Source organism: Pteropus vampyrus, unplaced genomic scaffold, assembly GCF_000151845.1.
Source record: "Pteropus vampyrus isolate Shadow unplaced genomic scaffold, Pvam_2.0 Scaffold663, whole genome shotgun sequence".
In the NCBI taxonomy this organism is placed as follows: Eukaryota; Metazoa; Chordata; class Mammalia; order Chiroptera; family Pteropodidae; genus Pteropus; species Pteropus vampyrus.
The window spans coordinates 408865-430545 of NW_011889444.1; the positions used below are offsets into that span (position 1 = coordinate 408865).

At 38.9% G+C, this 21681-nt stretch overlaps 1 long non-coding RNA gene across 3 annotated transcripts in view; it reads left to right on the forward strand.

Annotated features, from left to right (window-relative positions):
- The first annotated feature begins 940 nt into the window (after positions 1-940).
- Positions 941-21681, forward strand: part of LOC105309054 — an 82201-nt gene continuing 61460 nt past the window's right edge. The window contains exons 1-4 of one of the 3 annotated variants that reach the window (XR_002778209.1): positions 941-1174; positions 1751-1865; positions 3208-3366; positions 11653-11740. This is a non-coding gene — a long non-coding RNA (uncharacterized LOC105309054). The remainder of the gene's footprint in view (positions 1175-1750; positions 1866-3207; positions 3367-11652; positions 11741-21681) is intronic. The other 2 variants (XR_002778210.1, XR_897363.2) reach the window with 2 other exon arrangements.

The window sequence follows — 21681 nt, forward strand, 5'->3', positions numbered from 1 at the left end:
GCTGACTGGCCATCTCGTATTACTGATCACTTACGTTGTCCAAAGTAGGCATCCAAAATTGCCCAGAGTAGATTCTGAATTAGAGTACTGGGATTCTAGTTAGATTACATGGTTTATATAGATTCCTGTCTCAGTTCTACCAATAACTAATTATTAACAGGATCATCTTAAGTAAGTCAACATATCTCTGTGGCCTGTTTCTCTTCTGTAAAATGAGGGTCTGTTTCTTCCAATACTAAGGCAAGGGCTTTGGCGTCAGGTAAATCCAGGTTGGAATCTCAGTTCTACTACTTACTAAGACCTATGAATTTTGCTTTTCTGAGCCTTCGTTTTAATTTTAATTATTGAAATGGGTATAATAATGAAAATTGCTGTGTAGATTTTCCAGTGTTGCAATGAGGGTTAAGTTGGCTGTTACAAGTATCATTATATTTGGTAATTATTCCTATTCCTATTGTGTGAGCTAGGAGAAGTTAACGTTTCTGTGCTTCAGTTTTCTTATGAATAAAAGTGGAGAAATAATAGTAGGCATCCTAATGGGGTTATTGTGGGCATTAAATGAGATGAAAAAAGGGCTTGGAACAGTGTTTCAATATAATTAGAGGCTCAAAATACATGAGCTAATATAATTAGTATTCACTTTCTACTACAAACCAGGAGCGCAGGATAAACAGTTTCATCCTAAGGACAAGGCCAACAAAACGTACCGCAGGCTCTAACCAGTGAAACATAATGCAATATTTCTCCTTCAAAAGCAATTGACACGCCTAGTTCTGCGTTAGGACCTGCCCCGTCTTCATTAAATATGGCAGCAAGCAGGGCCGGCCTACTGCGGCTGCGCACGCGGAAACCCCTCCCAGCGCCTCTTTCACCGCTGCCGTCTCTGCCCGCCCCCTCCTCCGCTAGCGTCGCCCCCTCCGCGCTCGGCTGAGGTGCCCGGAGAGGGCCGGGAAGGGCGCGCACGCGCAGACGTCAGCTGTGCTCGGCGATACTTGGCGAGGCGCCTGTCACATGAGCCGCGCGCCCGCTCAGCTCCCCCTCCTCTCGTCAGGGCTGTGAATGAAGCTCTGCCGGCTACGTGGGGCGCTAGCTCAACTTGGACGCCAGAACCGACTTGAGCTCTCGGCCTGTCCCCGGCGGACACGGGCTCCGCCGCTCCTGACCTCGGCGACAGGTAAAGACAGATGGATTCTTCCTTCCCTAACAGGTCCTTCGCAGACGGTTGGCCCCTGGAGCACCTCCTGGGCGCAGCGACATGGGGAAGCGCTCCCCTGCTGGCTCGGCCCCCTGGAGGTGGGGGTTCCCGGTGCCTGGCTGCCTCCGCCTGGCAGTCGAAGGAGTTAGATCGGCTAGTTCTAGCCAGTGCAGGGTGGCATCTTCCCCGTAGCCTAGCCTTCGTCTTCGAGCAAGGGTCGTTGCTCTGTCCCGGCAAAGTTTTCTCGAGCAGCGCCAAGCCCGCCCCGCTTTTGAATGGGAGAGGTTAGCTGCAGGCGTCCCCTTTCTAGGACTGGGGTAGGGTGGCTTTGACTGGTAAAGCTCAGTCAAGGCCCTGTTCTTCTCCCTCCTACTCTGAACTCACAGGTTGGTGTGGCTCTTAGCAAAGTGGAGTCCATACTCTCAGAAAAGTAGTTGCTGCGAGTTTTCCTTTTCCCACTTAACGCGAGTAGCTGGTCCTCTCCAGACTTTGCAGGCTTGCACTCCGCATAGGTTTACCTTCACGCTGATGCGCGTTTACCTTTATACATTTCAGAGCAAATCAGTTTCCTGGACTGCCAAGTGAAATTGTGCGCGTGCCCGTGTGATAACGTCAGTGTAAGCTACTTCGAATAAGAGGGAAATCTAGAAGTGTGGAGCATAAAAAGACAGTAAGAATCTGCTTTACATAAACTTCATACATTTTTAGCAGTTACCCAGTTGGACTTCAGAGATTTTAAATTTCCCCTGGTTCTGCCAGGCGCGGATCAGTACTATTTAACTGCACGTGAAATGGGGAGGGGGGGCGATGCGGGGAGGGGGGAAAGTGGTGGTGGACACAAACTCAAAACAGTGTCCCAGGTTTCAGATAAGTCATCCAAGCGCTTTTTCCTGGTGAATCCATCCTGGGACTTTGTGAGTTCCTAGTTTTCTTGGACTTCGAGAACCTTTCCTTATCTAAAGCATTGTCTTTTCTCAATCGCTGATTTTCGGACTCGTGTACACGTTCACACGGTTGTCCTTAAAAAAAAAATCAAGAAGATCAAAATAATGACTCTTAATTTAGCCTTAATATTAGTCTTCGGTACGTGTGCGCTAGCGCTTTCAATTCAGGGTGGAGGTGTCGCTTGTATAAAAGCTATGTAAATAGCAATCTACTTTGCTGTTCACCAGGTCAAAAAGGTGAGGACTTTTTCTTAGAAAAATCAGGTTGGCTCTTATGCTAAAATAAGGAAGACCAATTTATTAATTAATAACTTGTTTAAATGGACAAAGTGTTTAATATATTAAACCTCTGAATCAAACAAAGTAGTCAGACCTTTCATTTTTTTTCTCCCATTCTTAGCGCCTGCCTTTTATATTCTTGCAAATAGTATTGTCCTAAGACTAAATTTTACATTTTAAAGGTAGGAATGAGCTGAATTAATTTGGCATTACTTAAATTAATATTTTATTTTTAATTTTTTTTGCTCCCCCCCAATTATAAAAGCAATATATGCTCCTTATAGGACATTGGTGAAGTGTGGAAAGTATAATGAAGCAGAGAGGAAGAACTGCTACCCAGGGGGCATCACTCTTTTTATTATGCTTCCTTTCTTCACTTTTCCTATACAAGATCTATTTTAAACTTTAGTCATAAAATTTGCTGTCCTTACTAATATTTTTTAATGTAAAGTTGGGGGTTTGGGGAGGTCATTGGATATTATGCTGCTCTTCATTCCCCAAAGCATAGAATGTCAAGATAGGAAAGATGGTTATCTCATCCAACCACCTATCCTTTGAGATTCCAAAACCCATTTACTGAAAATCCAGTGACTCAATGGCAATATAAACTGACTCTAGATCTCCCCATTCTATATTTCTTCAGCCATCCCTTGCTGCTTAGGGGGAACTTGACACTGCCTGTGTCTGTATATCTTTGAAAGAGAGGTTCAGGGAGGGACAGGAGATAATTTTCAAGGATTTGAATTATTTTTTTCATTTAGGTATTCATTTTTCTGTTTATGTTTTCAGGTTTAGGACTTGAGCATCTGGCAAGAAAGTAAGACCACACAGCTGCTGTTATATCTACATCCCATTCAAGCCTCCCTACAAAACTGGGGGGCTCTGGGAAACTCTGAGCCTGTGACTCTAACGTGGGAGAGGATAGGAAAAACATGGCCACGTGGCAGGGTAAGAAATTAATACTCATTTCTCTAACTGGTTTTTCCTCCTTCCCTATCCTCCATCCCTACCCAACCATGCCCCCCTCCCCCAGCTAGTGGCAGGCAGCCAGCTGTTTCTTTAACCCTTTGTCTTCACGAGGACAAAGCATATTAGTTTAAAAGAAGTCACTGCTGGTTAGAAGTTCAAATCATTTTAATGTGAGTATAGAGAGGTAGTGGAGGAAGTAGCAGGAAAACGTAGTGCCAGAAGCATTTTCAAAGAACTCTCTTCATTTGAACATGTGCTCGTGGAGATTTTATGTGAGGAAACGGGATACTTTTTCATATTTGTGTTTTTCATTTGTTTCCAGTAAATTTCTATCATAAGTTTCTCAAAAATGGGGGAAACAGATGTCAACACCTCCCTGGCTTCCTCTTCCCATTAAAGACTTTAAAACATATTTAATGTCACAATGTTTATATTTGGTGATAGAAGGAAAATGTCTGTTTTAATATTATGAACTACCTAAGAGCAAAGTTCAATGATATCTTGCCTGATGGGTTACATCTCTTGTGAACCTGTGAATTCCTACCATGCACAAAGTTATTTTTATTTTTGGTGGGGGTCGAGGATTGGGCCCTTTAGGAGAGTATTGGAATCTCCAGGGTGTGTGGGATTTTTATGTTTATCACAAGGGAGTGTAGGCTTAAGAATTGGTAGACAAACAGTACCCATATTGGTGTACTATTCACAGAAGGTTAAGGATTAGAGTGAAGAGCTCTCATGTCTATAAATATTCCACAGGTAGGTTTGTTGGTGGTCTAATGTATCTTTTAAAACTGCCTCCTGTTGGTTATAGCTTCAAATATGTAGCCATACAAATGTAACAACTATTTTTGATGTACCAGGCTTGTCAAGTTAAAAACATTTGTTGAAATGGGATTCGACCTGTATGCCCATTTTGACTCACACAGTGGGCATTTATCAGGAGCAGCTAGGATATTCTTGTTTAAATCCTGAGACATTCTTTCATTCAACAAACAGAATACAGAGACAAATAAGACATGGAACACTAGACCGTTACTTGTCTTATGGGAGAGACAGACAAATAAATTATTGTGTCAGGTTGAAAAAGCGTTAAAATAGGGAGAGGTGCAAAAGGCGATGGAAGCCCAGAGGAAAGCATAATGAACTATGAGTTTCGAGCTGGTCTAATAAAAACGAGTAGGAGTTTGCCAGATGGACAAATGAGAATTGCATTCTGGGCAGACAGAGAAGCACTGTTTGGGAACTTCCAAGTTGCCGTTTGCCTCCTATGAGATCTGTGGGGCACAACCTCAGATGAAGCAGGGAAGGTAGTTGGGGGCCAGATAATAAAGAGCGTTGTATGTTCTAGGAAGGATTTTACACTTCATCCTGAAGACAAAGATTCTAAACAGGGAAGTAACATAATCAGATTTTGTTTTAGAAAGATAACTTTGGCGGCAGTGTTGAAGTGGGGTTGGAGCCGGAGAGAATGAAAGCTAAGAGCCACTTGGGAAGTTTCTGGTATAGTGGTTTAGGGAAGAGAAGGTGATGATCTGAGCAGAAGCAGGGGCAGCAAGGAGAGAGAGAACGGGATGAAGTCTAGAAATGTTCTGTGACAATGTGGGAGGAATCGAGCCTGGGTTGACACCCAGTTTGGGTGCCAGGGGCCAGTGGTACCATTCACTAAGATAGGGAACATGGGAGGTGGTGAGAAGGACATACTAGAAGTTAGTGTACCATGTTTGGTTTGGCCTGTCTTGTTTGAAACACCTGTGGGCTGTCAAGATGCTGTTTAAAAGCCAGTTCTGAAAGTATGGAACTGGAGTTTGTGCAGGTGGGGATCTAAAGTTTTGTTCCTAATGATATTTAAAGAGCTTATGTGTTTTCTCTGTGATTAATGGAAATGTCAGTAGTAGTTAATGATTTGTTTTATAATACAAACATTTTAATTGATAACAATTCTTAATAAAAACGTTATTAATAAAATATTTTGCTATCTCAGTACCTGAAATCTGATCTGCTTAAAATTACACTGGAGTAAAACCTAATTTTTCTACCATTAGCAAAGAGGGGAGTATTCCACATAAGTAACTCTACTTATTTTTTGTTTTGTGCAACCTCTGAGGTGATAAGCATAGTACAGTGATAATTTGAGTAGCAATACGGTATAGTAGATAAAAGTATGGGTCTGGGTTCAACTCAGTTGGTTCCATCATTTGGTAGCTGTGAAACCTTGTGCAAGTCCCTTAGCCTCTCCGTGTTTCAGTTTTCTCCTTTGTAAAATAGAGATAATAATAGAATTCACCTTATAGGGCTGTGATGAAGATTAATTAAGTTAATATATGCAAAGCACTTGGAACATATTAAGTGCCATATAAGTGTGTGTGCCGTTATTATTAGTAGTAAGATGTTTAGAATATTGTGTATCATAATAAGTACTTGGTAAAATTTAGTGACAGCTATTGTTGTTCTTACTACTACACTTTTCTACTACTACTACTACTACTACTACTACCACCACCACCACCCCACTACCACTATTATTTTGCTATAGCGTGGGCGGGACTGGGACCTTGTTCTGTGGAGAGAATTTCTTGTGGTCCTTGGAAGACCTGCCCTGTGGTAGTCTGTCTGAGTCTTTAGGTAGAGATTTAGAGCAGAAGAGATCTTTAGAAAACGTGTAGCCCAACCCCTAGAGGTTAAGTGACACGCCACTTAACAGGTTAATAGTGGCGATAGAACTAAAATTCAGGTTTCCCTATTCCCTGTTCCAATTTTCTTTCCATGGGCTCATGGAAGATTGTGTGTGTGGGCCATTCAGCTCAAGGAAGCTCTGAGTCAGTCTCTGGAGCTAGCTGAGAAACTCTGAGAGCTAGAGAAAGCCAAAGCTCCTTAGTCTTGCAGGTCAACGCTGTCTAGTTCCTCCATTGAGAATTGGATCAGAATTCCCATACCTCTTAAACATGGTCAGCATTATTATTTTGACTTCATTTGATGGAGCCCTCTAATACATTTCCTCGCCACTTTAAACAGAGTGTACTGGGCATAATTTAACATTTTTGATAACGCAGGGTCATTATTAATAACATCAGTTTTATTGGTCTAATAGTCAACAAATGTTGACGAGAAGACAAACCAGTTTGGAATGGGATGAAGTTGGAGACTTGTGTTGTCAGATGTTATTTATTTATTCAGTTAACATTTATGAAGCACCAGTTGTGCACCAGGCACTATGCTGGGCCTTAGAGATGTAATGATTAATAAAAACAGGTATGGTCTTTGCTCTCAGGGAGTTTACCAAATAGATGAAGGTAGCATTTCAAATTCATGAAATTAGTACTTAACAAATGTGCTGAAATCATTTGGGTAAATGATACCAATGTAAATTTAGAAGAATCAAAATAATTTATTAATAAAGGGAGAGGTGCATCGGAATTGCCAGCTCAGATTTCATCCATGCAAATTGTGATTCAGTCTTAAGACCTGAACATTTAAAGAAGCTCTATAAGCAAGTCTGATGTTTAATCCTGTTTGGGAACTGCTACATTAAAGAATCAAAAGTTTTTTTTTTTTTTTAAAAGAAATGATAAAGGTACTCAAAAAATATAGGAGACTAATAATGTCAGGGTAGAGAAGATATTTATATGCATAATATAAAAGATAGACTGAGAGAAAAAGATTAGTATAATCGACTATATGAAAAATTTAAATTTCCGTTTAAAACCATAAATAAAGTTAATGGGAAAACTAGAAACAATTGCAACAAGACTCATTGTCCTTAATACATAGACTTACAGAGCAGTAAGAAAAATACGAGTATTTTACTAGAAAAATGTGCAAAGGGTGGGAATAGGAAAATACATACAAGAAAAAATTTAAATTGCCAATAAACATGTAAAAATATTCTTGGTAGTAAAGGAAGGGGAATTAAAATGGCATACCATTTTCTCCAATAAAATTTGATTAAAGATTAAAAAGAAATGGCAAACTCAGTGTTGGTATGGACACTCACACATTTTTGATGGGAATGTCAATTTGGCAATATTTATCAAAACCTTTTAGACCCAGCAATTCCTTTTCTGAGAATTTATCCTAAGTAAATAATGAAGGGTGTGTACAAAGATGTATCAGTAAGGGTATTGATTGCAACATTTTCTGTAGTGGGAAAAGTGATAGCATTTGGCATTCTGATGCATTGATACAGTGTAATACTATAGTTACTAAAATGATAATGTAGAGTTCTATTTATTAACATAGAAATAGATTCCTATGTTAAATGGCGGGGTTGGGGAAAGCAAATCTCAAATTATCAATAGTTATATCTTCATGATATAATGGAAAAGTATGGGATTATTCCATTTCTGGCTTTTAATTTAAATGTGGGTTTATATGTATTTCTGTGTGTTTCATGTTACATACACACCTATGTGATAATACAGAATGGAAGGAAATGAAACAAAGTTGATAAAGTGGCTATCTCCAGGTAGTAAGATGCAGTTATTTTTTATATTTTTATTTTCTAATATTTATACAATGAATATGTATTCCTTCTATAATCAGAAAACAGGTACTTTGAAAAAGATATATAAAATAACAGTGCCTTCCACAAGGAGTGAATTCTGGACAGCTGCTTCAGCCAGTCTGTGGCCCTTCCATCTCCAAACTGAAAAAAAAAAAAAAGAAAGAAAGAAAGAAGAAACCACGCCCCTGAGGGTTTGGTTAGAGCATTTTTTTGCTATTAATATTTCCTTAAGTAGTCTTGTAATTTTTGGCTATCTCTCCTATTGACTTCTAAAAACTCTTTTAGGAGCGAGAGTAGGAACAGAGAGATTGTACAAAAATGGGGAAATCACTTAATCTAGTGTGGGAGTTACATAATGAGGCGAGGTGGCTAAATATGTCAGAGTAAGCATAAAAATAAGGTCGAGGGAAATTATAATAAAATAGTTGTAATGAGAAACTGTTCTGTTGGCTTCAGATCCAAAAGAAGCATGTTTCAACCTTGCAGCTTATTATTTGTTTGTTTGTTTGTTTGTTTGTTTATTGGCACAGTGTATTTGTAAACACTCTGGTGATTTAGCTAACACATGGAGGCCAGGGGAGCATCACAGTAGTCAGTGGATAGATGACAGAGCTTCAGTGTGAAATCTGGATAGCTCTGTGGCTGCATAGTTGGACCACCATTGCATAAGAAATGCCATCTGCTCCTGACCAAAACGTTAGCATCTGCATGACTCAAACAAAAGTCATGTTGTTAGAGCAGGAATAAAGAAAAAGAGTCCCTCGTCCCCTTTTTTCTCTATCTGGCCGTTTCTTACCTACAGGTACAGAGATGAGCTCTTTGTTTCTCTGCACTGTTGCCCTTCTACAGCTCCTCAGGGGGGCAGATAGGTGGAGGATGGACTATGATGTAAAGCATTGAGTAAGGAGCAAAGAAAACAATATTTCAGATAATTTTTCTCTCAAAGCCAGCATTCCTTCTCAAGCATATGGCTATAGAAGGAACATGGGCCTTGGAATCCAGTACACCTGGATCTGAATCCAGCTCTGCCAGTTTGGTAGTCAAAGTTACCTAAACTCCAAAAGGCTCAGTTGTCTCCTCTGGAGTTAAATGTAGTCTCTGGAGACACACTCCTCCCTGGGTTTGTAGCCTGGCTTGGTCACTGCTAGTAGTGGGCAAGTTATTTCATTTCTTTGTGCCTCACCCTTTTCATGTGTAAAATGAGGTTAATAATAATCAAACCTACTCCTAGGATTATTGGGGGATAAAGTGAGTTAATATGTATATATATGGCCTTTGAACGTTGCCTGGCACTTGTTAAGCACTCACAAATGTTGACCTTTCCTATTATAATGTGCAAAAAGATATGATAATATTTACCTTCCACAGTTGTAGATGAAAATGAGAATCACCAAAATGCCCAGCCTGTCTTATCTGCTTAGATTGTATAATACTTGCAGCAGCAAACAAACAAAACGATACACTCTTAAAAGGATGTTTTTATTAATTGGAAAGGGTCTTTTGAGGTGATCTATTGCAAATGCCTCATCCTGCAAAGGAGGGAACTGAGGCCTGGTGAAACTTATTCTGGGTCATACTGCTGTCACATAGTGCATATAGCCAGGATTGGGCCCTGGGCTCCTGATGAACCATGCTGCCTGGTGCGCTGCCAGTCTGTCTGCCTGTTTAGCCCTACTGCTAAGTGTTAGTCTTTTCATACTATGCTTTATATTGATACTTTGACAAGTTCAATTTTTTTTTTCACCCAAAGAATTGTTTTGTCATTGAGGCTTCCTGAGTGAGTTTTTTCTTCCCGTCACTCTGTTAGCATTTTTTTTTTGAAATAAATGGTAGGTTCTTATGTTTAGATTAGAATTATGATTCAAAACTTCCTTTTTCATGTAAGGCTCTTCTGTATATGGTGGGCAGAGATGGAGGAGAGACTAGAAAGTTTCACTACAGGTGGCCAGATGCCAGATTCTTCTTATTCTTCCTACCTTCTGTTAATACACAGGTATTTATAGACCTGTGGTCAGACCAAAGAAGCTATTGAGTTAATAGGATGAGGTAATTCCCTTAGTAATGGCATATTTTGATGTTTTTCAACCCAATATCATTCAGACGTTAGGTAGTATTTTATTGTATTTATTTAGGATTTCTATCTTGACTACTTACATGAAGAGCAACACAGAAATTGCAACACAGAGCAGTTAGAAATAAATCCAGGACAGAGACCATTCAGTAGAGATGAACTGGGTATTATCAGGCATGTGAGATACTCTGGACACTGATTTTTTCTTTTATTCCTTCTGGCCCTCACAAAAAAAGATAAGCACACTAAATTACATCATTGACATCTTCTGGCCAAAAAAGTGTTCAGATGTAGAGAACCTCCCTTACCCTGTCTGTACTAAGTCTTCTGGTCTTTCCACTGCCCTCCCTTGGCCTGGCCTCACTTGTGGCCACCTGTGACTCAGCACTGAATATTCCCAGGCTGAAATCATGATCTTTCCTATTTAGCTTGAGAGGCAGGTGGATAGAGGAATCACTACCATCCAAATTCTCAACTCTGCCAGTGCCTTCCTTCCCTTGGGTTCTACTGGTAATAAATAATAATAGAGCCTCTTTCTCTTACATTCTTTGTATCAAATAAGTGCACCACCATCCACCCAGATACCAAAGCCAAAAGTCTGTGGGGCACTACACAGTCCTTGCTCTTCCTCACGTGCAATCCATCCCTGGTGGCCTAGATCATTTCAGTAGGTCACATTGCTGGCAGATACCTACTCACCTTTTAGCTATCAGCTCAAGAGTTGTCTCTTCTCTGCAGTCTTTCTCAAAACCTCACCCATCCTCTGGTAAAATTCGTTTTTCCCTTCTTTGTGTATTTCCTCACTATATTGTATACTCCTTGAAGGTATTGGCTGTATTTGTTTGCTACTTCTGTTTTTGCGTGTGCTGTGTGCCAGACACTACATTGGGTAAGAGCAGGGGTTATAGCAGTGACCTCAGAAATTATAATTCTTGCCCTCTTAAGCCTTGCAGTCATGTGGGAGAGTTGGGTTGCAAGCAAATAAATACACAAATATTTCATTATGAAGTGTGAGTGCTATGAAGTAAAGTCTGATGAAATGAATAATAAATGAGGCATAATTTATTGGGAGGAGGAGTCTGGGAGGGAGTGACAAGTTCAGCTGAGACTGAAGATGAGTAGGAGTTATCCAGGTGAAGAGTTGGGGGAAGAGCATCTCAGGCATAGAAAATGAAGTGGAAATCCCTGAGACAGAAAGAGCCTGGACTCTTCCCCAGCATGGTCCAGTGTGGGTGGGCCACAGTGAGTGAGGTATACAGGGGCACAGGATGAAATTGGAGGGTTGGGTAGGTCGCTGGTCACACAGGGTTTTGTAGGCCATGTTACTAAGTCTCCTAAGTGCAATGTAAAGGCTTTGTGGATAGACTGGATAGGGCAGAGTGACAATGAATGAGATGGGAGTGTCTAGTTCATCTTCGAGTACTACCTACCTAGCAGAGAGTGCCCAGCACATCCTATGTGCTAATCGAGTCTTGGTTTAATGAGTAATAATTGCCTTGCCTTCCTACCAGAATTGCCATGGGGTTTAAATGAGGTAAGATATGCTAAGTTGCTTTACAAAATATCAAATGTTAGACAAGTGTTATTCTAGATGTGATTCACTAGATTGTATACAATGATGCTTATAGATGTTCACTATCACTGGAAAAAAGACAACAGATATTCTGTTTAACTAGCAAAATCTCTTTGTCAGATCATCCCATGCCACGAACATGCGGACCTACTGAGTTCTTACATATTCAAAGTATGTCTCCATTGCCAATGTCTTTAACTAATTATGGGTGAGTGGAAACTAACTTTTATCACACTGTTATGTAGCACTCCTGGTGTTAGAGATAATTGTGGGTATGTTACCAGGAGCTGTATAGGTTTCTCTTCTATACTGAATTCACTGCACAAAATTTCTGAACCTAAACAATTCATTATTCAAGAGCTGGATTAATTCTTAGGAATAGCACCCTCTTAATTTGCATTCGGATAGGGGCAAGGCTAATCATAGCAAGGTGTGGCTGCCACCAGCTGTGGCACTTGGTTTTCTAGACTATAAAAGGTGTAACAAAATCCTCAGTGAGCTGCTATTTTTGTGTTAAATATCTAGTCCCTATTTGAGCTGCAGGAACTTTAGGTGATTGATTTAAAAGCCCACTTCTGTGCAGTGTTGGTGGGAGTATAAATTGTTAGAGACCAGTTGGAGGGCCGTTTGGAAATCCTAATCAAAATGTAAGATATGTATACCTTTTGTCCCAGTAAATCTAGTCTAAAAAGGAACTGCACAAAAGTCATTTGCTAAAGGATGTTAGTTACCTTGTTGTCATTTTTTATTTTTACTATTGATAATCTTGATGCCCATCATGAGACTGGTTATAGTAATAATGGTGTATACACACTATGAAATGCTGTACATTTCATTAAAAGGAGTGACATAGAACTACGTATAATGACAGATAATGCTGTCCAACCTATGTTTTAAGTGGGAAAAAAGTGAAGAATTATATGATACTATTTGTACAACAGAAAGAAGGGGAGGTAGAGGATAGATAAATGTTTGTATATATGTACACTTACATATGTGTAGACATTTTCTGGAATGATATACAAGATATGGTTATCATTGTTACCTTGGAAACTGGGGGTGGCAGGGGTAGGGGTTCTTCATTTTCACTTGACACCTTTCTATACTACTTGACTTGTTTACAAAAACTATTAATGCCTTTAAATAACAAAATTTAAATAAAACCTATATCCCACTCAATTCTTTTCTTGACTCTATTATACTAAGGCATAAAAGGTGTAATAGTGTTTGAGGTGAGAGGTCAGGTCTGAAGCACAGGAGGCCGAGTCTGGGCACATCAAGGACCCCTGAAAGCTACCAGGGATTCATTGTGGCCAGGGGGCTCAGGGGAGGAGCTGTGGCTTTGTTAAAGCTTCATGCTAAAAAGTAAGTGAAATAAAATTAGGTAAAGACCATGGTTTTATTAGGTTTATTTTTTTTTGATGAAGCAATTTTAATTATGTCATTAGTTTTGATCTGTGGGTATTTTAATACCTAAGTAGCATAGTAATTTTATTCTAGGCCACACTTAAACAATTAAGTGTCTCAGTGTCTGGATAAATAGTTGTTCTTGCTTAACTTTTTAAAATATTGCCAGTGAATGCTAGGCTACCATTTCTTGAGCATTTTGCTTAAGGACCTGAGGAGGACTGCAGGTATGGTCTTTTATTTGAAGTAGAGTAGATATAAATAGCCTGATATTTACATAATAAAGTTATGATTAAATTAAGTCTTCAAATGCTTCAAGATCATTTTAGCTCACTCCTCCTGGCCCCACCCCCCCAAAAAATGAAGGCCTTTGCCTGAGATACAAGAAGTAAAAGGAATGTCCAGCTGAAAGTTCTCTTGATTTGGTTTAATGAATAGTTTCTTCGCTCAGTTTTGTATGTTTAGAGACGAGTCACTAGCCCATCTTAACTGACCCTAGTTCTCTAATATTTGAAATTTTAGCCAGGAGGTGGATGGTAGAAAACTTAACAATGAATTAAGAAGCAAGACAGGTTTTACTTGGATATTTAATTGTATGCATAAGATGGGCAAGTGGCAGAGACTGGAGTGATGAGAGCAGTTGTGAGAAAGGAGAAAGGCTAAGTAATTTCAGGGTAGAGATAGGTGTAGAAAGACTGGAATCATAAAGCATACAATTTTTGAGAGATTTTTCTGGCTGTGGAAACCATGGAGCATGAGGAGCTACCTGGAGTGTGGTTTGAGGTTGAACCTGAACCTGGACCTAGAAGTTATGCTTAGAGAGTCAGACAGAAGGAATCTCGTCTTCGCTGGTGGTCAGAGAAACTGTTAGAAATGGCCTCAGCTTGGCCTAGGTGTAAAGGAGGGAGAAACTGGGACAAGAAAACAGGCATTCTAGAAAGATGGACAGGGAAGACCTGAGCCTTGGAGGTTGTATCTGCCGGAGCTGGTACTTGGCTGCCTGTGTAGAGGATGTTGCTGAGAGGCCTCACTCCTTAGTAAAGCATTCTGATTTGACTGAGGTTGAAGAAGAGAACAGATAAAAATAGCTATCGCTTATTGGATACTTACTGTGTGCTTTTCCCCAAGTGCTTTATATGGGTTCTGAGCTCGTAACTGATAGAGATACAGTTATGAGTGGCAGTCTAGCTCTAGAACCTGTGCTCTTGGTTACTTTCTATTCCTAGGACCATCACTCTAAGAATCCCTCCACCACCACCACGCAAGACAATCAGAGTGGTAACCAGTTGTGAAAGAAGGAAACTTCCTATTACTAATGAGCAAGTGAAATGATCTTAGGGGAGTAAGAAACAGAAGGCTTGAATAAACAGCTGATGGATAAGTGAAATTCTGTGGCCAAAATTTTGATTCTTTCTAAATTGAAGAATGTAATCTTCTGTGTGGAAGACACTGCTAGGTGTCACATGTGGGACTAAGAGGAATCAGAGGCAGAAACTGTCCTCATAGCTAGTCTCTGAGTAAGTTAAAACGTGCACAAGTAATCACTATCCAAGCAAGTGCTAGAGACACATTCTAAGAGAGGTTTAGAATACTAATAGGAGACAGACAAAGGTGAGGAGGTGGCCTCTGAGGTAGACCATGTAATATGGGGTAGGTTCTTCTATAGTTGTTGATGTTGGAGATAATGATTTTTGTCAGGGAGTCAGAAAAGCATCACGCCAGGTCTGTTATATTTATACGCATTGTCTCATTAAATCCTTACAACAACACTTTATTGATCAGATGATTTATTATCAAAACCAGGGAAATTTTGAGAGTGAAGCAGTGTGCTAATCAGATGGGGTAGGCATAGACAGGGACTGACCCAGGAAAACCAGGACATACGAGGCAGTTGGTATTATCCTCATTTCATAAATTAGAAAAATGAGGCTCTAAGTCACATAGTGAGGAAATGGTAGAGCCAAGACTTGAATTTAACTCTGGTTCCCAAACTTCATTCTGTAAGTAATGGGGGACAATGTCATGGTTAGAGCTATGTAAGACAGATGGGAAGGAGATACTGGAATTGGGAAGATTAGTTAGGAGATTGCTGAAAGAGATTCAGGTGGAACATTATGAGGGTCTGGATATAAGATGTAAACTATTGGTAAACTTCGGAGGAAGACAAAAAGTAAAGGATGACTCAGGATTTCAAATTATTTTAGTGAAAACATTGTTAACCCAAAGCAGCCATTGTAACCTAGAAAAGTAATGTCAGTTTTCATTAGTGTTCTAGATTAAGAGAAATTCTGCTTCTCAGTACAATTGACTTACTGATTTGTAATCATGAACAAATTGTTTAACCCTCCTTTGCCTGAATTTCTTCATCTGTAAAATGTAATCTATTACTAAAAAGCTCCTGAAATAGCTCAGCTTATCTGAATTTTTTTACCTCCACATTTTCAAAATTTGAGTGCTTGTGCTCAGTAATGTGAAATTGAGCCCCAGTGTTGAATATACTCATTTTTATATTATCAAACAATAATTATAATATTGATAATGATGTGTTGTTTCCCTCTTCTAAATTCCTGCTTCTATTACCTCCTTTAACTAATTGCCAGATGAATTCTAATGCTTGCTTTATAACATCTTTTCTATCATTGTCTTAAGCTGCTTTAAGTTGTATACACACACACACACACACACACACACACACACACACCCACCCTCCCTAATCATGGGAGTGATATTCCATCACCTTTGCTGTATTCTGTTGGCTAGAAGCTAGTCACAGGTCCTGTCCACACTCAAGGCAAGGGGATTATACAAGAGCATGAACACCAGGAGGTAGTCATTATTGGGGGTCGCTTATTATTGTCTGCTACCCTTGGCATGGAGCCGAACAAGGCTAATTGGAGACTTTGCAATGTACTATTAATCCATTAATGGACACTCAATGGGTGAGGCTGCTCTAACAGTTGTGACTTTAACTTTATTGTCATCCAGCGAATGTTTTTCCCATTTGCTTACAAAGATATAATAAGAGATGATGTTCAATAACTTGCCTAAAATTATTATGTGGTACCTTTCTCTGAGACAGAGAGCACTGGACTAGGAGTAGAATTGTGGTGATGGAGATAACAATTTGGATAATAACAGATATATAAGTAAAGATTTATCTCCCCTGAGTCTGGGGCTTAGGAGAGCATTTGGGCTGAAATACAGATTTGGGATTCTTTCATGTATAGATGGTAAATAGAGCCTAGGGTATATGTATAGTTTGAGATGGGAAAGGTGCCAAGGGTGGAGTTCTGGGGGAAACCCAGGTACTCTGTCTAAGTGGTTTCCCTAACCTCCTAATCTAACAAGCCCAATGAAACAGGACACAAGTTACCCAGCTTCAGAGGAAAAGTCATATTATTTTTTTATTGCTTCTGCCTTCAGTCCCATCTCTTCCTGTCTATTCCAGATACTACTTATCCAATTACCCTCCTTCTATTCTGGTATCTTCTCTTTCCGCTGGATCCATTCACTAGACTATCCATAAATACGTTGCAGTATCCCTCTGCTGTGCTCTCTAGCTACCAATACCTGTCTTGTCAGCCACTAAACCTTTCTGGGCCTCAGTTATCACAAGATTGAGGGGCATGATGTAGGAAGAAGGTTATAATTTTTAAGAAGCCTCTTTCAGATCTAAATTCTGTTTTATCATCTTATTTCTCTCCTCCTTTCCCCTTTTGGTTCTGTTGACAGTTCAGTTCCTTTTTGAAACTTCCCTCCCTTGGCCACAGAGTTGTTATATCCTCCTAGTTCTCTTTCTGCCAGCCTGTCCCACTGCTGTTTCTTTGCTTTTGCTTCCTTCTGCCCCTAATTATGTCCATATTTGGAAATAACATGTTCTTTGCCTTTTCTCTCTTTATACTCTCTCCCTCTGAGATTTTTTCTTCTCTCTTGGCTTTACCTATGCTGGATTTTAATTACAGAAATAACACATGACTACATGTTCATGTTTTAAAAAATATAGAAGCATCTTGACTAAAAAGTGAAAGTGCCCCTTCAACTTGCTCCTCAGAGGTAACCACCATTATCACATTGTTGTCTTGTCTTCTAGGTGTTGAGTCTCAAGCCCATAAATGTAGCTCTAAACTGTAGTTTTTCATCTGTAGCTGCAATCAGGATACCCTTACTCGAATGCTCCTCTATCAGCATGTCAAATTAGCCAGCTGAATGACTTTGGTTATGTGGTTGATGTGATTCTTTCTGTGGTTGTTCTTATTTTGTGATTCTTTCATGTCTAATATGTATTTCTTTTTGTGTCCCCCTAGCATTAAAGAGTAGATATTCCCAGTATGTTTGGTTGATCCTGTTATTTTATGGCTGATACAGTCTTGTTAGTACTCCTTCCCAATTTGCTTATGTGCACAGACCCAAGGAAATAGAATATCTTTCCTCTGTCAAAACTTTAGATGAAAAGGTGGACAACTGGATATATGGCCCAGTCATTGGGAACCAGAAATACAACTACTTAGGTGAGTAACAGGAAACATGGGGACTTGATGGAGGAGAATAAAGTGGTAGATGGGTAGTATATTGGAAACTTTGATCAGTAAATTAAAGCCAAGGTGCTAACATTAAAGAAATATATGATGGAAAGATATATGCACACTGATGTTCATAGCAGCATTATTCACGGTGGCCAAAGTGTCCTGTGATAGATGATTGGATAAAGAAGCTGTGGTACATATACATATAATGGAATATTACTCAGCTATAAGAAGAGATGAAATACTGCCATTTGTGACAACATGGATGGACCTCGAGATACTCATGCTAAGCGAAATAAGCCAGACAGAAAAAGTTGAAAATCACATGATATCACTTATATGTGGGATATAAACCTAAAAGCAACAAACAAACAGGATAAACAGAGACTCATGGACATGGACAATAGACTAGTGGTTACCAGAGGGTGGAGGGAAGGGGGGAGGCAAATGATTTAAAGAGGGTCAAATGTGGTGACAGAAAGAAACCTAACTATGAGGTGAACACACAATGCGATATATATATGACTTACTGTTGATTTGTACACTTGAAGCTTACTGGATTTCGTTAACCAATGTCACCATAATAAAAAGGAAAGCATATATATAATGAGCTCTAAAATTTAAATATTTTAATCTAAAATATTAGCTACTGAAATCGCTATTTGTGTGAAAACATTGTTTGGGCTCTGAAAAAGATACATGGATAAGCACTGCAGTGTAATGGGTCATTTTACAGAGTATTTCTCATTATATGAGTATTAATTACAAATTAACTAGAAAATTAACTAGAATCCCGATTGCCAATGGAAATTGATCACTCCATGTTGTATTAATGAGGCTGTGTCATAAGCAGTGACACCCTGAAAATTGCAGGTCTCTGTTATATTAATTCCAAAAGAATTTAGGGTAGCCATGGTCTAGTATCCAGAGTTGTGGGTCTTAACTGAGGGTCATTTTTCTCCTTTGGGGACATTGGGCAATGCCTGAAGGCATATTTTGTTGTCATAACTGGGGGAATGTTACTGGCATTTAGTGGGTAGAAGTCAGGAATCTGTTAAATATCCTATATTGTCCCCCACAAACCTTGCTCCAGGGAATTTGGGTGTAGGAGGAGAGCCATGGAGGTGGTCAATGATGCCCCGTTGTCTTTATGCTGATGTCCTGTAATTCTTAACCTTGGAGGATATGATGATTGTTTGGATTTCAGTGATAGCAGTGTAAATATCAGAAAGAGGAATCTTATTATGCTTTTCTAGGTATTCTAATTATTTGGATGTTAAGGGAAATTATCCCCAAACTTTGTCAATACTCATTTTTTCAAGGGGAACTTATTGCCAGAACACTTAAAGAGAGCTAAACAAGAATGCTAAGACCTGATGCAATTTCATATTGAGTTATTGCTGTGGTATACTACATTTTAATTCTTAGTCCTAAATACTGCAGGCTACCAACCTTATCTTAAATTGAGATATAGCTCAGGAATTTAAGTGGACCCAAGGCCATGTGGTGATTTAATCATAGACACTGGGCCAGAAATCAGGTTTCTCGATTCCTAGGCCATTGTTCCTTCAGTTCTTTCATTGCTTCTGTATGGCTGCTTCTCTGCTTTGAGTCTTCTGAAATGCACAATCAAGTATGTCAAAGATGGTTTTAGGTGCTGGACATTTTGCAAATTTATGCAAAAATATTCAACTTCACTAGTCAGCTAAGAAAAAGCAACAAAAATAACCCCAAATAATGCAGAATTAAACTTAAGGAGTTATACTTTTTCACCAATTCACATGGATGCAACATTGCAGCAATTGTGGAAAGAACTTAAAGAAAGTGGTAGGGTGAAAGGACTGTTAGTATAACACAGCTGGATGGCATTTCTCTAAGCTACCATTTTGAAGAATATTGCCATTTGGACAAACTCCCAAACTCCATTTGGCTAGCACTTTGGAATTTTAAATGAGTAAAAATATGATTTTCCATTGCTCCCAGCTGCTCTGCATGGTTTAATAGACAACTATTTAAAAGAGAATAGAACCAGCATTGATTTGTTTTTTGTACTTGGGAAATACACTTGTTATTTTCATATGCTCAGTTTCTTTATATAGCAAATAGAGGATGATGGTGTAAAGGCAGTTAATATTTATTTAATATTTATTGAACCCTTACAATTTACCAGATACTATTCTAATCCTTTACGTATATTATTAAACTTCAGTAAATCCCTATAAGGTAAATACCGTTATTCCCAGTTTAAAATCGAGGAAACTGAGGTTAAGTAACTAGCTTTCATAGTAAATAAGTAGTGTCTGATATGAATTGAGACATGCCGTAAATGGAAAATACACACCAGCTTTCAAAGAATTAGTATGATAAAAAGAATATAAAGTATTTCAATAATTTTTAAAACATTAATTACATGTTAAAGTGATACTATTTGGGATAAATTGAGTTAAATAAAATCTATTATTAAAATTAAATTCACTCTTTTTACTTTTTTTAAAATTAAATTTATTGGGGTGAAATTGGTTAATAAAATTATATCGGTTTCAAGTGTACAGTTCTGTGGACATCATCCATCTACTGCATGTGTGTTCACCACTCAAAGTCAAATCTTCCATCACCATATATTTGACCCCTTTTATTTTTTTTCTGTCTCCCCTCTCCCTTTCCCTCTGGTAACCACTAAACTGTTGTCTGTGTCTATGAGTTTGGAAACAACAAATAAACAAGTCTTTTTAATTGTCTTAATGTAGCTTCTAGAAAATTTAAAGTTGTATATGTGGTTAGCATTTTTATATTTCTGTTAGATGGCACTGTTCTAGAGAGTTTTATCAAGCCAGCTCCCGGGGTGGGTGATTCTCATCCTGTTATAGAAATGAGACTAAAAGCTGAGAAAGGTAAGAATTAGATCTGTTCTCTAATGCTTGCATTATCAAGAGGTGAGGAGGGAGGATCTTTTTAAACTTATGTAAGTTCTAAAGTTTTAGTCCTGTCGACATCTATTGAATAACTATAAGACACTGTGTTGATATTATGGCTCAGATAAAAATCAGTAACTTAGACCTTTTTGTCAAGGAGCTTATCATCTAGTAAAAGAACACGTACACACGCAACTCTATATAAAATCATAAGTAATGAGTGGTAGAAACAAAGGGATTAGAATCTTAAGAGCACAAGAGGTAATTTGCAGCTATGGTGAGGAGGAGAGAAGGTTTAGGAAGGAGGTGACATTTGAGCTGGCTGGAGAAAGATAGGATTTTAAAAGAAGTCCTGTCTGAACTCAAAGGAACATTCAGAAATAGGTGACAGATCATTGACTGGCATGGTTTTTTGTTCACCAAATGGAAGCTCTGTATGACACAAAATGGAGAGAGTTTCAATAACTGAAATGGGGATTTTTTCAGGACCCGTCTGTGTTGCTATGCCTTCCTTGGCAGACCCCTTTCTTGCATGTACATAGAAACTTCCACTCACTTAACAGTCTACATATTTAAGTCTTTTGATTTCTGATCTCCTGGATCATCCAGGCATCAAGTGTTGCTTAAGCACATAGCTTGTGCCTGTGCATATGTTTTTTAGGTATGGATAGATGGACAGGTAAATAAATTGTTTTTAAACTGTAGTTAATGTGGGTCAAACTTGAAATTTAGGTTTAACATGAATTTCTTCTTATAAATTGTTCTCTAATGACTGAAGCAAATAATTGTAGCTCCCTCCATGGGGAGGAGTAAGCAAGGGTCATAAAGAGCCTAGAAATGTTATTCTAAGAGAAGCTTCTCAACCTTGAAATGAAGAAGTGGAAAAAAAATTCTCCCTTCAGCCCCTACCAATACCACTATGTTTAATTCTGTCCTTTCCTTCCACCTAACAATTGTTTATCAAATTGATTGGTTTGTTTTTATATGGAAGTCATTTGGCATTAAAAAAAAAAGGACTTCAGGGGAGAAAAAGAATATACCTTTCAAGATAAAATTCAGAAAAAAAAAAAAAAGAACTCTAGAGCCTTAAGTAGTGGGGACTGTTCACTCTATATACTTGCAGGGCCTTTGTCTTCCAGGTGGGATTTTATTGTTTTTGTCTGATTGTTTTATGGTAATAGAATTTTGTCCCTTTAATAGAGAAAATGCTGCAGTGACTCCATCCTTTCCAGAGGATACCATACAGTTCATTGATTTTTTCCTTTCGTAGAATCCTAAAATGTTAAAGCTACAGAGATATACTCTTA